Source organism: Molothrus aeneus, chromosome 20, assembly GCF_037042795.1.
Source record: "Molothrus aeneus isolate 106 chromosome 20, BPBGC_Maene_1.0, whole genome shotgun sequence".
Classification (NCBI taxonomy): Eukaryota; Metazoa; Chordata; class Aves; order Passeriformes; family Icteridae; genus Molothrus; species Molothrus aeneus.
In genome coordinates, this window is record NC_089665.1 from 3,548,472 (window position 1) to 3,562,570 (window position 14,099).

Consider the following 14,099-nt stretch of genomic DNA (forward strand, 5'->3'; position numbering starts at 1 on the left):
GCTGTGGGCTGGGGAATGTGAGTTATATGGGCTCAGATTAAAAATGGGAACTGTCTTGGGGTGACTTTATGATGATACCTTATGTACTTGTTAAAAATGGGTTGGAAACTGTTGTAAAATAGTTGATAATTGTTAAGCATGTACTGTTAGTTTGGTTGTTATATTGTAAAAGGGGTTCAAAGGGCAGTTATAAGAAATATAGCACCCAAGGTACCATAACACACCTCAGTAAAGTGCACCAGGAGCCAGCCTGGACAGAACTGTCATGGGCCAATCAAGGCCTAAAACCCTCATGCAAATGAAGGATCCAAACAGAAGCCAATCCAAAGGGACAAAAATCAGGATAAAAAGGGGCATCTGACCCAGGGAAGCTGTGCTGCTCCACCTGGAACATCGGGGCCATCACTGCTGAGCAGCCCCAGCGCCGGCGCTGCTCCGTCCCCGCTGGGAACGCTCCTGCTCAGCCTGGGCCCCCTGCTTTAGGCCTTTCTTTTTATTAGAATAAATGCTGAAATCACTTTTAGTACCAGCAGTCTGGTCTAGTTTTTAACATACTCATCTGCTTTATTCCCTGAACTTTGGTGGTATCCTTAAGAGGAGCCGGGGTCACAGCCTGGGATCGCTCTGTTCAGTCTCACTGCGGTGTATTCCAGGGATGCTGCCTCATTCCTCTTGTTGGATTGGGTTTTTTGCTAGCTTAAAACAAGAGTTTTCTTCTCTTTCCTTCCCCTAGCCTGCAGGCTGTACCAGGAATCCTCCTTTTTGGTTTTTTGTTCCCTTGAACTCTTTCTGCCTTGGCTTGTTTTCTTTTTCAGCCCGGCCAGGGAGCAGCAGGGCCACTCTGAACCGGAGAGCTTGGAGGAGCTGAACCACCACGAGAAAGGGCATTAAACCCACCAAGAGAGCACTAAACCCACCAAGACAGCACTAAACCCACAACTTCAGCTGCTGTGAGGAAATTCAGCAGCTCTCCCATCTGCTCTGCTCTGAGCTCCTCTTCCCTCACACAGACAAAGGGACCTGTCACCATTATCCAGGCCACGTGTCAGCCCTGTCCTTTTCTTCCCTAGGCATTTTTAGCTTTTTTTGTTCTGCTGTAGGTGGGTAAGTTCCTAGGAGCTCATATCTAGTATTTATGCAATCCTTTACCCCCCCTCCCTTTTTTTTCTTTTTTTTTTTTAATAAACAGTTTTTAAGGATTTTTTCCCACTAGTATCAATTTCTCTCAGTGGCAGAAGGCAGTTCCTGAAGCCCTTTTCTCTTTAGAGGAAACACTCATTCCAGAGTATAATTTCCTGAAATTTGTCTCCAAAACTGAGACAGGAACTGTTCTCAACTAAGTACAGACATACAGCCAAGAAATACCTTTCACCAGGAGCAATATATCTGGATATACCTGGCCAGCACCATGGATAATTACATGAGAGCAGCACACATTAAAACAAACAACTGGAGGTGCTCAGGGTCAATTATTTCATAATTTATATAATAAATATATTATTTAGTATATCAATTTATTAATTGATATAATAAATCATGTGTATAATATATATTTTTAGTATATTTATTTCTATATTATTCATAATTGATATAATTGAATAATTTCATAATAACACAAACCAAGGACTGGAAGAAAAAGTCTTTGGCCATACAGCTTATCCACAGACAGCTTCTGTGCTTCATCCATCCCTGTTACCCTGAGGAAAGCAAATGGTACAAATCACAGCAGTACTTGGCAGATGGAATAACATCTACTCAGGACAGCAATAAAGTTACAAAGCAGACACCCAGACCCAGCACACTTTTCCAGAGGAAAGCCCTCATGGATACACACAAAATAAGGATCTCTTCACCTCGACTCACAACAACTGCAAGACACAGGAACATGTTTCCAGACACCAGACTGAGCTGGCCTGAATCTCATCCTGTGCCTGGTGCTTCCTTCTGGCTGGATCTGGGTGGAAGAAGTGTTTACCCAGCAGGACACCCTGGGCATTTCTCTGCAAGAGCAGACCCATGTGGAATTCCAGCCAGCTGGATCTGAATACTGCTCTAACAGTTTGGTCTGGATTCAGGTTTCTAATTTTCTGAATTTGAAAATTCACATGGAAGAAATTAAATTTGAATTTTTCAATCAGCCAGAGATGCACAGACCTTTTTAGGGATGGGGCTCATAGGAAAAAAAGGTAAAGAACAGCATTTAATTATCAGACTGAGGGAAATCAACATTATCATGTTGTCTGAAATGTTAATGATAACAACAATGCAGAGAAACAGAACAACACTTTTTTTTAAAGGACTTTTGACTTATGCAAATAATCAGTGGCTTCAAAGACGACTATTTGGATAGGGAAAGGTTAGCACAAGAAAGTATCTAAGACAACTTTTTGAGAATCAATTGCTTGTGCCATTACTTAAACACTATTCCATCTTTCCTCATGTTCATGCTACAGATGAGGAACACCAGGGTTTGGGATGCAGCACATTTGCAAGTGGAATTTCAGCCCTTTTCAGGGCTATCATGGCTCAATGTACACAAAGACTCTTGCATTAGCCTCCAAGAGATTTCAGGGTATCATCCCCTGATATTCTGTCTGTCATTCTCTCACAGTCACTGGGTTTCATCCCCTGACTTCTGTCAGAGCCTGTGGGACTCTGGGTGAGAGCAAACCCACCTGAGAACAGCCCTGGAGCCACCCCTGCTGCCCCTCTGAATCAAACACCACCACTGAGGGCAGAAACCTTCAGCATCAGGCACTGAAAATGTTCAAAACAGGAGGTGAAGCTCAGCATCTCCCTGAAAATAAAATGCTAGAGAAGAATTTGAGCCCCTGATCACTGGAGTATAAGCTCACAGAATAAAGGCAAAAAGCTTTCAGAGCCAAATCTGGTGTTCTTTTATTAGGCCTTATATAAAACCTTTACTGGCCTAATGGTACTGATTTTTTTAAAGTTATTTTATGTCTTGTTTCTGAGCATTTGGTTGCATCCACTCCATATTTCCAAGCCTTTCTGCACCTTCCCCACTCCCAGAAAAATGAGATTTTCAGGCAGCAAAGCCCCATCTCCTGGAGTTCTTACTCCTGGATATTTTACTGCCAATGTCCCACACCAGGAACAAGAGCAAATAAAGATTTGGTGCCCCAAGCTCCCAACACTGATCATGCTGCAAAGGTGGGTTAGGGATTTCAAGGACAGAATTTTGCCTTGAAATCCAAATCCAAAGGCCAGACTTGTGTGAAAGGGCCAGGAAATGAATCCCATCAGAGACAGGATATGATAACGTCAAACTGCAGCTTTGCTGATAGAGACAGAGATTATGCTGAGAAGAAAAGGCCATTTTATCTTTTAATTCCTTAAGATGCTCCATCCCATCCAAGGTAATTGTGCCATTCCCTTCTCACTTCTCTGATTAGTTACTCCTGACAAGCCAGCAGAAACCCATTTCTGAAGCACGTGGCAGATTAGGAGTAAATCCTTGCACTTAACTCAAGTATACAGGAAATGAGAAACACTCATTTTTAATTAAGGTCAGACTCCTCTCCCAAGAAAACCTTTCCTTCTCCCATAGAGGGAATGGAGATAGAGCACTGCAAGAATGAAAGGTGTGAAAAATGCATGTTTTATGATTGGCTTTTGGCAAATATTAAAATGAATATTGTATGTGTTATGTTAGAAAGTGATGCTGTATTAATTTTCTTGAGTAGTGTGTTAAATATAGTTTTAGGTTAAACATAATGTTAAAATAGAAACTATGCTATGTAAGATACTTTCTTTAAAAAGAGAGGAATGAGGTACTGCCACTGAGATAGGACACCTAAATCTTTCAAAGAATTTATTGCTCCATTATCAAAAGAAATTAACTTCTTCCCACCTTGCTCAGCCCTGAAGACATCATCAGCATTCAGAGGAAGAAGCTGACTCTGCCCAGACAGAATCCTGTGTTTGAATGGAATTTATGCATCATGGATGAGGTGTATGAATATGCAACAGGCTGTTGTTTTTAAGGGTTAATCCTCTGTTAACATGGGTCCTTTTTCGGGCTTATTTTGCCCAGAAAGAGGTACCTGGACTGTCCCTAACTCTTTGTTTTTATTGTCTCGTATTGTCCTAAACCTAATTGTCCAAATTATTATTACTCTAATTATATTGCTATTTTCATAACCATTTTATTACTATTAAACTTTTAAAATTTTAAAACACCAAGTGATTGGCATTTTTCACAAAAGGAGCATACTGCTCACAGTTACATGTAGTGAAAACCAGGGAATTCTGTCAGCCATCAGCTTTTTTCTCTCCTGCAGTTGGAGAATTCAAATAGGTTTTCAGCCATAAAACTCCATTGTCATGACAATTTCCCTGACAAGTGTGAAGTGTTGTTAACCTCTAGAGAAGGTGTGTTTAGTCTTCTTGCTCACTCAAATTTTGTAAAAACTAGCACAGAATGCCAAGAGAAAGCCTAGAAGAGTTTTATTTAAAAGCTCAGGTATTTTTAAAACTAATTCTAACCTCTGTGATAGACCAAACATCTTGTGATTTACTTCTAAAACAAGATTTTTTAAAGGAACAATATGCAAACCCCTCCTATTGCACTCTAAAAACCACAATGCAAATCCTGAGGCAAAGTGCAGAGAGAAGCAGCCAAAGTACATTGAAGGAAGTCATGACATAACCTGTGGAGCAATTTATGGGCTGGATGAGCTTGTGCTCCTCACACTGGCAGAATGCCTTCTGAGGACTGATACAGCAGGCAGCAACAGTTCTGTACTAATTGCAGAGCACAACTATCTCTAATTTGTGGGAAAAATCCTGGACATGGTGTTGGTTCAGGAGGAGTTTCTGCTCCCTGGAGTTCATCCCTGGGGTCAGGGGACAGTGTCCCTGCAGAGATTCATTAGGGACACGACACCAACGTTGCAGGAAGGGAACAGAATGTACACAGAGGTTTCACAACTGCTGTCCTGCAGGTCAGTTCAGACTTGATTTATCACCACTCTATTCCATTAGAGAAGGAGGCTTTGATAAAATCCAAGTTCCCTATTCACAGAAAGTCTTATTTGTCAAAAACAGCATCTGGAAGAGAAACATGAGGAGAGCAAGCCAAGTGCAGGAAACACAATGATACATGACATATATATTCCATTATAATGGCTTGGCATTTGTCTGCTGGAAAAACAATTTCTTTAATTAAATATGAGCTATACAACAACCCAGCCATGCTATACTGTGCAGAGCTGCAGAAGGATCTGAACTTTTGGAATTTCCTCACTTTTGAGTGCTGATTTAGCACAGCACCAAAGTTCACTCTGGCACTTTATCTGTTACTAACTGGAGTTCAGATGAATACATATATTCGAACTTGTGCATTTCTATAATCTAACCTCTGTCCTGAACTTTGATTATGAAACAAAACCAGGACCTGGGTCCCTCCTGCCCTTATTTTCCCCCCTTTTTACAAGGCAGGCTCTGCAGGCCAGCCTGTCTGATGGCGCTGCAGTTGCACCACTTGAAACTTGCAGATGATTTGGTTAATACAACTAGGATGCAACAAGTTTCTGGTGTACCTTGGGATACACTGGGCTTGTCCCTAAAGTCCTCACTGTGCTCCACTAATGCTGTCCAGTGCCCACACACACACCCTCAAGTGCACCAGGAAAAGGCACCATTGTTAATGCAATCCTGTTTGTGATGGAGACCTGGTCATCCCAGGATGAAACAAAGCCTTGCCCTGGGCCACTGCAGGTGTAACATCTACTACAGAATCTCCTCAGAACAACCCCAGGGCAAACACCAAGGGAAACCTGGCCCTGCCTCTCCACAGCTGCCGAAAGCTCAGGCAGGGATGCAGGATAGGAATACACAACCCTGCCCCCTGCTGCAGCCCCTTCCCAAGAGTTGTGAAACCACTGTACAAGATAGTTCATTCCTTTACCAGCCTTTGCTGCCCAGGAAAGCCCCAATGTCAGTCCCAATTTATCCAAGCCAGCCTTCTGCCCACCTGTGCCCTTTGCACAGCTCTGACCCCCTCCCCTTGTGCCCAGCTCCCAGCAGAGCTCTGCCCTTGCTCTGCCTTCTCTGTGCCACTGTGAGCAAGCAATGCTCTCCCTTGAGGAGTCCTCACCAGTTCTGAGTCATGTCAGCTGACTGCTCCAAGCCTCCTCACTTGAACTCAGTCTGTGCAGGCTGCATCCCAGGCAACCTCACCAGGCCAGGGACAAACTTTATGCCAAATACTGTGAGCTGACAGAATCTCATCCCTTCAAACAAAGCAACTGCTCCCAAAAGTTTAAAGAATAATTAACCCACCTTCACACTCTGGGTGTTAAGATAAAGCAGTAGGGAAGCTAAAAAGTAAATACAGACTATGGTAGAACCAGTTGGGTTGGAAGGGACCTCTAAAGATCCAATCTCTAGTGACCCATAGCTAAGATCCAGCACTGACAGCCAGGACTCCTGCTTCCCTCTGCCCCAGGGGTCACTGATGTCCTGGCTGCACACTGAGGGATGGTAACAGTGCCAATGTGCCAGCTGAGGGGCAGAGCAGGGGGGTACACCACTGGTACCACCTCCTGAAAGAGCTGAGGTCACCAAACCCCCTCCGCCTGTGGGACACCAAATGCAAGTCCCATCCCCTGTCCCCACACAAGCATCCTGCTTGCTGTGCTGATGGAACAGAGCAATGCTGGACACAACTGTTCCCAGCAGCACCCTCCTCCTCCTCCCTGCTGATTCACCAGCCCAAACTCAGCCTTCCCTTTCAGCAGATGACCCCTGGGCTGAGTGCATCAATTGCTGCTTTCTCTACAAACACTGCTAACCCTCACTGACACTGACATATCCACACAGCTCCCACCACAGCCAGTGGTGCAGACAAGGAGAACAGTAATCTGGAGAGTTTGCTTTCAGTCATTTTGTGTTAATCATGGAGTTTCTTAATTAACCACCTGTAACCTCACTCATGTCACACACTCCTCACACAACAGGAGTGTGGATAGCTCATGGATAGCTCCTTAAAGTACAAGAAGGAACACATCTCATTCAAATTACACTCCTGTCATATTCAAATTACATCCCTATCAATGATGCCAAAATCATAGTTTTGGCAAGTTATAATACTGACAGATAGGATCCAATTTGAAATGTGATCTCCTCCTGCCACACAGATCCTTTTTCCTCACACCCTGCCTTGCAAAATCCAACGTTTACTGTGGATTGCAGCACATGGAGAGAGGCAAGATCCCAGCTCAGCCTCTGGGCACTGAGCAGCACAGGATGGCTCCCTAGGATGAAATGCATGGGGAGGTTGGGATTGCAGTTTTTAGGGAGGGAGAAGATAAATCCCCACCCTTTGCAGTCAGATTGCACAGCAGGTCTGCAGACCCAACATGCCCACCCCACAGGACCTGCAGGGCTGGCAGGAACAGGAGATGTTACCACATCTGGGCCAGGCTGTCAATGCCAGCCTCCTCCCAGAGCAGCAGAGAGCCAGCAGGAGCTGGGGTGCTCCATTACTGGTGGCTTCAACCAGCAGCTCTGTCCAGACGCTGCCATGCCACTGAGGAGCACACACAGCAGTCTGTGACGTGTAGATGCCAACAGCCAAAAGGAAAGGGTCTGCACAGACAGATCAGTGCTAAAAATGAGATTGAATTGTTCATATCTCTGGAGATAAGAGCTTGCACTCAGCCTGCAAGCAGGTAGGCAGGACAGATGGAGCAGCCCACCCCACTCCTGGTGCACCACAGCACTACCTGTTCCAGCTGGAGCTCCAGAGTCACCACGTGGCCCTGGCTGCTCCCTCACTTCCCACAGAAACAGGCTGCTCCTGTACCACTAGTGCAGGCAAAGCCACCATCAGGATTTGTGCAGAGATCAGATATAATCTCACCAAGCAAGCACAGTGCCCTTACAACAGCAGCCTCCCTATATCACAGTGCAGAGCAGTGCCACAACATCTCTAACTCAAACTGGTCACGTTTCAGCCAAAAAGCAAGAGCAAAAACTGAGTTGTCACTCCTAACAATGGCAATCAAAGCTGCTGGCACCCTGAGGCACAGTGCATCACAGCACTCCATAAACCTGAATCATATGATCACCAAAAAGCACCATTTGACTTTGACATTTCCATGTCAGTGTGCTGGAAGTGCTCCTACACCTTCCCAGCAGCGAGCCAATGTGCTTTGGGGAGATTCAGAGATAAAAAAAGGAATAGTGCTTGCAGATGCTTCAGAGACATCAAGATGAAGCCTGCAGGAGGCATTGATATTGCCAGTATTTACTAGAAATATACATAAATATATGTACACATATAAACAAAGTTTTCCTATGGATGAGACTCAGCAAGTTCAAAAAGCTACTAGAGGGGCCCCAGTAAAAGGCCACATAAACAGACAGGTAAAAGATGAACAATGAAAGGCAAAACATCCTTCCTCCAGCAGGCATCCTCTGTCTCAGCAGCATTTCCACACAAGCCTGCATTTTTGTGCCATACTGTCCATCATTAAATCTCCATTAGGGATGGCTGGTGGATCAGCTCAACATGCCAAACTTACCAGCTGGGAAACAAGAGTCCAGAGGGGAAAAAAAAAAAAAGAAAAAATAAAAAGGCACTTATGCAAGGTTGCAGACTGACCTGCTCCAATTTGCATAGTAAGGATTTCAGTTATAAAACAAATAGCTAAATGTTAAATATAGCCAAGGAGGAGGCTTGATTCACCAGGGCCAGCTTCATGCTGATGGGAGCCACAGAGGTAGCACAGGACACAATATACAACAACCAATATGAGGCTACAAAGCTCATTAAACACAACTGGAGAGGCCTCTTTTTCTAGGGAGGTTTGTTCTGCAGCCAGGACAGTCCCTGCATCCAGGGGAGGCACCTGCAGGTCATCAATGTGAGTGTCCACAAAGGATGGGAAATGTTGTTGGTTTCAACAGGCAGCTGCTTTTTGTGCCTGTCAGGCTGCTGAGGAGTTTCCAGTACCAATTACAGGACACAGGAGTGGTCAGAGCATGATGCAACAGGGAAATAGGGGAGGAATATGCCAAAGGAAGAAAAAGAACAGAAAATGAGAAATCCTTTATCAGTGACTATGTGAGGAGTGGTGCCTCAGGCTGGAAACCTCCCCTGCCCCAGCAGAGGATGTGCTGCTAAAGAAGTTCATGCTGCAAAAGAAATTGTGTCGCTTTTTGTCAGTGAAACTTTGTACAGACACAGGCAGATAGGCAAAGTGACAATGACAACAACAAAACAAAGGGGAAAACACGACAGAAAACACTTCACACTGAGCCAGACTGCCCAGAGAAACTGTGCAAGTCCCTGCATTGCTATGCTATTCTTTGAAAAATAAAAATCTTCAAACCTCTGCCTTGACTGACAGGTGAAGACAGATCCAATCTGGAACAGACAGATGGATCAGATGATTTCTTGAAGTTCCTGTGAAATCTTCCCAGTGTAACCAATATCCACGTGATCTTTACTACACTATGCAAGTTATTCAGTAAAATAAAATAGAATTAATTTCGACCAACAGCTCTGGCACAGGCAATACAATTTAATTTGCATTACCTTTTTAAAGAAGCATGTGTGAAAGCACAGGAGAGGGATTTATAAGGAGCAGAAAGGGATTTAAACGTTCCAAGATCCACATACCCAATAACCCCAGAGCATTTCATTCACAAACCTCAAAAGAGGTCAGAATTACACCACCCTTTTTGGACCTGGGAGAAACAGATGGAAAGAAATTATTTTGCTCAAGACTTCTGTAAAAACAGTGGCAGAGATGGCACCACTATCTCCCTGAATATCTAACCCATCAAAGCACTTGGGAAGTCCTTCTGAAGTGTTTATTTTGTAGACACAAAGTATAAATATTTTCAAAAATAATCATTTGGCTTTCACAGGCACAAATGGAATTATCAAGGGATTCAACAGCAGGATTCAGAGCATAAACTCTCAAAATAAACCAAAGTTTAGATTCCCTTTGTGCTTCAGCAGACATGGAGACTCCATGACAGGCTCAGAAACTGCAACATGGAATTTTGCCAGTCTGTGCCACATTCCTCTGCAACTATGCAGGTGATTAAACATTAGCTCAATAGAAATTAATAACTGAAATGAAAATACCACTTAATTTCAGTGCCAGTTCAAGTCAGCATCATATTTAATTCCATCATTCTGAAGTAAAAAAAAAAGGCAACAAAAATATGAAAAAGTTGGCTTTATTTCTTCACATATCTTTCTTTGCTTATGCTGCATCTGAGCCAGCCATGGCTGTTTTATAGACAGCTTCACTTTTTTAAAATGGGATAATAAAACTGTACCAGTGTATGGGAATGATTTCCAAAAAGTCTGATGCAGAAACATTGTAGTTTGCTGTAGGTTTTGTTTAAAAGGGGTTCCTACAGGATCTTTTTTTCAAGAATAGCAGAAAGTATCAGTCACATGCACAGAAGTAATTTTTCCACAACAAGAGCTACTGCACAATCATATAAAAACAAGAAATTAAATGCAGCTATGAGGGAAGTGCATTTGCTTTGTCCTGTTCAGCATCACCAGTGCTCAGAGCACACAGGCTGCTCTCAGCAGAGCAGGGAAAGGCTCCAAGAGCACGGGGGTGCTGCAGAAAGAGACTTTGTACAGTGGCACACTGAGAATTCTGTGTGTCCCCATCGGTGTCAGCCACGGAGAAAGAGCTTCCACGTGGGATGAGATAGGGAGGACCCACATGGAGAAAACAGGACACAAAAAACACCAAGCCCAGTTCCTTACTCTAACCTGGAATTCTGGAGTGAGCATGGACAGTTCATCTTCATTCAGCAACTTAATGTGGTTGTTTTACAAAACTGACCAGTAAAACAAAGCCCAAGTCATGCTGGAGTCTGACATCACCAGGACCATCATCCAAGGTGCTCTCCCTGGCCAACAAGACCTGAAATTCTACCATAAACACCACAAGAACAGTGATAAAAGAATAACAGCCAGAGACTGATTACTGGGGCATTTAAGTCAGCAAGAGAAGAAAAAATAGTGCTCTCAACCCATGTCAGCAACTTCCCTGGTCATTCTTGAGCCCTTGGGAGATGGGGAGGGAAAGAATCACAAGGTATTTATAAAAGGCATCCATGAAAAAAATAGATCTCTCCATAACTATCTGTAGATATCTCTATAGATAAGTGCACACCAGTGTCTAACACAGGCTGGCAACAAGTCACATCCAGGTCTAGCTACCCATACCCGGCCTTTCCCAGAGCTTTAAAAGCATCTAAACCTTGCCATGCATTGTACTCTCTGCAAAGTGGTACCAACACCAGGTACCTGGGGTACCTGGGCTTTATATATTGTCTCCTGTCCTCACCAGAATTATAAAACACCCTCTCAAAAAAAGAAAAAAAAATTTCCCCAAGTTTCATGGACAGAGGCAGCATTTTGATAGATAAAATCAACAGCCTCAACCAGGAGGTGGAACACACACCTTGACCCATTTTAACCACCCAATAACACAACAATAAAGAATTAACCTGGATGTCCTTACAGAGCCACATCCCTTGGTACCAGAACCCCCCTCTGGGTTCTCCATGACTTCTTCTGCCAAACCAAAAAGCACAAGTGGGGATAAAGAGGAAACACACCAGGAACTGCTTGTAGATTATGGCAGCCTCCAAGGCTCGAGGAGCCCATACCAACCCTTGGCCTCAGCAGATACTCCCATCCATACTGATTCTAAGAGCATCTCCTGAGAAAACACATGAGGTTTCCCTTAACTGGAGGCAGCCCCACATCTCTGCTCCTGAGATGACAGACAGGCTCCAGCAAAGCTTCTCCCCGCTGTGCTGCAGTGCCTGGTGCTAACGTTGTCACTTGTGCCATGTCTCAGAGCTGAGCCTTTGAAGTCCTGTACTCCCAGAGATTTCTGGTAGGCAGTGACAACTTTCATGAGAACACAGCTGTTTGATGCAGACTCCCTCCTTCCTAATCCCTGGCAGGCTCTAACAGCAGGCAGGTAATTTCTTAAAATGCTGTATCGCAGACCCAGCTGTAAAATCAGGAGCTGCACTATGTTCAAAAGCATCACCACACCAGCAATGACAGACCTGTGCTGATTGATGGGGCTCTCTTGGAGCACTGATGGGGACAGGAATGCTCTTCCCAGGCAGCTGGGCAGAGGCTGAGGCCAACAAGCCTAGCCAGGCACCCCAAATATCTCTGTCCACATGCAGACCAGTTCTTGAGTTGCAAGTCACCCTCAAGGAAACACTTCTAGCCAGCAGGAATGGATGGACGGGTAAAAGTTGACATCCATTCCAGCAGGATGAGTTTCTGAGACAAGGTTTGTAGGCCTGTGAGACTGATGCTCAACAGAGCAGCAAATAACACTCGGTGCTGACACAGTGCTTTGTCTCCCAGCGCTTCCAAAACGCTGCTGCAGCCTCTGTGGGTGCTGTGGAGATAACAACTCCTGCCTCTGCCTGCATCCCTGGATGCTGCCCCCAACTCCCTTTGCTGCTCGGCGTCGGGAGATGCAAGGGGCAGAACCCTCCTTCACCTGCCTGGCTGCTCATGCCAATGTCAGCAGCTCAACCTGGGCCTTCCTCAGATGCACATCTCGCACCAGACAAAAACCCACATCAGATCCTGCAGGATGTGCTTAATGTCATATCTGGATCGTTAAACAAGAAAAACCGAGCGAGGACACTGAGCCCAGCAAGCAGCCAAGACTCCCAAAGACAAAAGACAAATTTCCTCCCGTTCCAAACCCAAAACTCGCTGGGCGCCGAGCCGTGGATGCTGACACCCACTCCCACCTCGGTCTCCATGGCATCAGGCGGCTCCAAGGCGCCGTTCCGGTGCCCCAGGAGCGGGGAGCGCACCCCGCACCCGCCCGGGGCTCTGAGGGTGCGCACCCCCGGCAGGCCCGCAGCCCTCCCGCAGCCCTCCCGCCGTGCCGAGGAGCCAGCCGGGCTGCCGGGGATGCTCGGTGCCTTCCCCAGCCCAAGGACAATGCCGCCCATCGGTACCGAGCGGCGCATCCCCGCTGCCCGGGCTCCTCCCGCGCCCTCTCCATCCATCCCTCCATCCCTTTGTTGTGCCGTCCCTCCCGCTGTCCCCCTTACCCTGTGCCGCCCTGCTGCGGGGCAGGGGGTTCGGAGCCGCCGCAGGATGCGAGCCCGGCCGGCAGCCGCCCTGCCACTCCCTGCGCGGCCGAGCCCGGAGCCGGGAGCCGGGAGGAGGAGGAGGGAGCTGGGCGGCGGCTCGGGCAGCGGGGGCGGAGGAGGATGCGGGGCCGGCACCGCCGCTGCTGCCGGGCCCACACGAACAAAGGGGCCGGTCCGGGGCCGCCCCGCGCCGAAATCCTCCTGGTTGCCGGGCCCTGGCGCCTCCCGGAATGGGGTGGGAGGGTGGAAAGGCAGCGCCGAGGCTCCTCCTGGCTGCCCGCAGCTCCGAGCGCTCCTGCTCTAAAATCAGGAATAATCGTAAAAATCGCCTTCTGCTCGCTGGAGCCGCCGCCTCCCTCCCCGAGGCACTGGGATGGGGATCTGGGAAGGAGGAGCTCTTCAGGCGCACCTGAATTTGGGTGGTAGCGATTTTGATTGATATAAGAAGGGAAGGGCAGGAGGTGCTTCCCATAAAAAAAAAGGAGAGACCCCTAATTAGCCGGGATTTAACGGGGAAAGCAGCAAAGAGAACACACCTGCAGCTTTGGAAACTCGGCACACCTGAATTTAGGTGGTAGCGATTTTGATTGATAAAAGAAGGGAAAGGCAAGAGATGCTTCCCATTAAAAAAGGGGGAGACCTCCTAATTAGCCTAATTAGATTTAACAGGGAACGCAGCAAAGAGAACACACCTGCAGCTTGGAAACTCGTCGATTCAAAGCAAGGATGGCCGGGCTGAGGTGGTGACCATCACTTGGCCTTCACCAGTTCCTGCTGCTCCCTCCCAGAGCCGTGTCTGGGCTGACATTGCACGGAGATACAAGGGAGCAGGGCTTTACAGTCGTTTAGGTTGGAAAACCCCTTTAAGCTCGTGGAGTCTCCAGCACTGACAAGGCCACGACTGCTCCGTGTGCCCAGGTGCTAATTCTGCACATCTGTTAAAT

General features: G+C 46.4%; 1 protein-coding gene across 3 annotated transcripts in view; it reads right to left on the reverse strand.

Moving 5' to 3' along the window:
- CLIP2 (CAP-Gly domain containing linker protein 2) overlaps nucleotides 1-14,099 on the reverse strand; it is a 99,677-nt gene that overhangs the window by 71,944 nt on the left and 13,634 nt on the right. For 2 of the 3 annotated variants that reach the window (XM_066563250.1, XM_066563248.1), the window contains exon 1: nucleotides 13,114-13,222. The exons of the other annotated variant lie outside the window; for it this stretch is intronic. The gene's annotated coding sequence lies outside the window, so the exon portion shown is untranslated. Of the gene's footprint in view, nucleotides 1-13,113; nucleotides 13,223-14,099 lie in introns of those variants that run through there. 3 annotated transcript variants of the gene reach the window in all.